At 42.0% G+C, this 3,678-nt stretch overlaps 1 pseudogene; it reads right to left on the bottom strand.

Annotated features, from left to right (window-relative positions):
• Positions 1-981: 981 nt before the first annotated feature.
• On the bottom strand, positions 982-2,607 carry LOC123790723 (zinc finger matrin-type protein 5 pseudogene; annotated as a pseudogene).
• Positions 2,608-3,678: the final 1,071 nt, after the last annotated feature.

Below are 3,678 nucleotides of genomic sequence, written 5' to 3'. Positions count from 1 at the left end.
CTAATGTACTTGCATATAAAAACCTATGGGCCTGAGATTTAGAGGGGGAAGGCAGAGCAAGTGAAGGAAAGGTAGCTCTTTGACTTCTTTTTCAGTATTATCTGTCTAGTTGCTCTGCCTCTTCTTGAGGTAGTTTTGATACTATATGTATATCCTTGGAAATCACCCATTCTTTTAAATTTATTCATGACAGGGCATGCCTGGGTGGCTCAGTCAGTTAGGGGTCTGCTTTCAGATCAGGTTATGGTCCCGGGATCTTGGGATCGACCCCACATCAGGCTCCCTGCTCAGCATAGGAGTCTGTGTCTCCCTCTCTGTCTGCCCCCTCCCCCTGCTTGTGTTCTCTCTCTCTCTCTCCCTCGCATATAAATAAATAAAATCTTTAAAAAACAATTTTATTCATGACAAATTATATGTACTAATTTCTTATTACCCTTACAATCACTTTTTCATTTTATTTTATTTTATTATTTGTTTATTTATTTATTTATTTATTTATTTATTTATTTATTTATTTTTAGAGAGAGAAAGAACACAAGGAACCTGAGTTGGGGAGGGGTGGAGGGTGAGGGAGAGAGAGAATCCTAAGCAGGCTCCACGTTCAATGTGGAGCCTGACACGGGGCTTGATCTCACAAACCGAGTTCATCACCTGAAATGAATCTAAGAGTCCTACGCTTAAGGGACTGAGCCACCCAGGCACCTCCACAGGCTTCCTTTATAAACATCCAGAAGAAAGTTTTCTCATCCACCTTTGCAAGATGTCCCATGAGGGAGGGAGGGTGGAGTTTCCTGGAGCAGAGCTTGGACCAGGGCTGCATGTGATAAGGAGACTCTGGGGCCTCAGTCAGGCCAGGCCAATCCAATGGTTTTCAGATGGGGTGCAGCAGGAAGGGGCCTTGGCATCCCCAGTATGAGCCCTTATCTTTATTTTGACTGACTCAAAAGCTGACCAGATGGGGGTCAGGTGGGGAGGAAGGGCTCAGCCCCACTGGACGCTGGGCTGCAGGGGCCACCCCCGTGGTGGGGGTACCTGCGGGGATGAAGGCAGCCTTTGGACTGGTGGTCAGCTATGGGATACCAAAAGAGGCTGATTCTCCCGGGTTCAGCCCTGCTTGCTTGGGGCTGAGCTCAGCTGCTTGGCTCTCTTTTCCAACCAGTCTTCCAGATGGCCCTCAGGGAGCTCAGTGACCTCTGGTGGCCACTCTCTGGCCCACCTCTCCTCCTCCACCTGGATACTCAGGTCCTGCAGGTCTGTCTCTGACATGTGGGAAAATCTGCAGTTGCAGCCAAAGGCACACTGGCCCGTCGGTAGAAACTTCCTGCAGGACCACTTGTCCTGTTCATCTAGCAAGATGGCAGCTGCATCTTGGAATACATCATAGCAGACCTTGTTGGCCTTGAGGTGCTGCAGCCCATTCAGGAGCTTCTGCCATTGTGGAGGTTGTCCTGGAAGGAGCCGCTGCAGTCGTCACAGGAGTGATGCTTCCCCAGGGTCACCTGTGCCTGGCTCTGCAGGGCCTAAGGGCTCCCAGTTCCCCCTCCTTCCATGCTCTCCAACCTTCTTTGTCTTTCATTTTAACCCCTTTCTTATTCTTCTTTGTGGTTTTTGTATTAAAGCATTTCTATTGTGGTAAAATATACATAATGTAAAATTTGCCATCTTAACCATTTTTAAGTTTGCAATTCAGTGGCATTTAAGAACATTCGCAATGTTGTGCAACCATCACCACCATCTATTTCTGGAATTTTTCATCATCCTGAACATAAACTGTGTACTGTTAACCTTAAAAATAAAACTGCCAGTTCGTTTTTACCAGCAAAAATGGGTTTATTCAGGAATAGCAGAGAATTGCAATCTGGGACAAGCAAGCGGCAACAAAAACCATAGGCAAGTCCGGAGAACAGAGGAGAGAAACACTCTTTTATAGAGGAAAGCGGGAAGTTGGGAAAGGTGTCATAAACAAAAAGTCCATTGAAGTACATTAGGATTGGGAACCGTAGTGGCTTCTCATTGGCTGGGCTATTGCTGGAGGGGGCGGGGGTTGAGGGTAGCCTTTTTTCCTCCCGCCATGATAGTAAAGTAGTATGGAGACTCAAGGTCCATCTCTTCCTCTTAGATCTGCAATTAATGATGAATGGTAGAGCTAAGAGCTCCCCCTGCCAGCCTCCTGATTCCATTTTAGTGAGGTTTCCCGTTATTAATTTTCACAGTGCCCATTAAACATTACCTTCACATTCTTTCCTACCCCAAGCCCCTGGTAACCTTCAAACTAATTTCTGCCTCTATGAGTTTGCCTGTTCTGGGTACTGCATGTAAGTGGGAGCATACAATATTTTTTCTTTTATGTCTGGATTATATCATTTAGCATGATGTTTTCAAGGTTTATACATGTTGTATCAGAATTTCATGCTTTTTTAAGGCTGAATAATATTCCATCATATGTATATACCACATTTTGTTTAACCGTTCCTCTGTTGATGGGCATTTGGGTTATTTCTACCTTTCGGCTCTTGTCAATAATGAGCATTAGTGTACAAGTAGCTATTTCAGTCCTTGCTTTCAATTTTTGGGGGTATGTACCTTGAAGTAGAATTCCTGAACCATATGGTAATTTTATGTTTAACTTTTTGAGAAGCTGACAGACCATTCTCTACAGCAGGTGTACCATTTTACATTTCTATCAGCAATGCACAAGGGTTCCAATTTCTCCACACCGTCACCAACACTAGTTACCTTCTGGGTTTGTTTGTTTTTAATTGTAGCCATCCTAATGGGTGTGAAGTAGTATCTCGTTGTGTTTTGATTTGCATTTTCCAAATGGCTAGGGATTTTGAATATCTTTTCCTGTGCTTATTGGCCATTTGTTTATCTTCTTTGCAGAAAGTCCTAGTCAAGTCTTTTGCCCATTTTGGAAGTGGGTTTTCAGTTTTTTGTTCAGTTGTAAGAGTTTTTTCCATTGTTTATTGATCTATTATTCTGTCTCTTCTGAATTCCTAAGAAACATACAGTGGATCTTCTCTATTTGTGCTGTCCCATATGGTAGCCATTAGCCACCTGTCACTATTGAAATTTAAACTTTAGTTAATTAAAATTAAATAAAATTTTCAAATTCGATTCTTTGGTGGCATTTCAACTTGTCAATAGTCACATGTGACTAGTGGCTACCATATTGGACAGCACAGAATGAGCATTTTTATCATCACAAAAAGTTCTAGTAGACAGCATTGTGCTAGATCTACATTCCACATCTCTTATTTTTTCTCTAATATTCTGCATCTCTATTTTTATGGTCTTTTATGGTCTTTGTCCTGAGAGAGGCCCTTGACTTTGTCATTCATACCTTGAATTGGTCTTCAGTTATGCCCAATGACATTAATGATGCCCTAATATTTAATTTTAAATCTTATTTGGCAATTAGCTTTATAAATATCAATATTTCTTTTGTTCTTTTATTGCTACCTTTTCAGGGGAACATATTCTTATAGATGCAGTTTGCTTTTGATTAACTACAAGGACACTAGTTCCCTTAAAAATTTTTTTATGTTCCCTGTCTCCTGAATTAGCTTTGTTTCCTCCAGGGTTGAATGTCCTATTTGTTCATCTTGGTTCCTCTCTTCCATGCTGTTGATTTTCCTAATGTCTAGTGATCCTTAATTGTCCATTTATATTTTTTTA

The sequence above is a fragment of the Ursus americanus genome, chromosome 28 (genome assembly GCF_024610735.1).
Source record: "Ursus americanus isolate L20-20 chromosome 28, mUrsAme1.1.p, whole genome shotgun sequence".
NCBI classification, from domain to species: domain Eukaryota; kingdom Metazoa; phylum Chordata; class Mammalia; order Carnivora; family Ursidae; genus Ursus; species Ursus americanus.
Note: the sequence above shows the minus strand (reverse complement) of the source record. Positions and strands in the feature narration are given on the sequence as shown.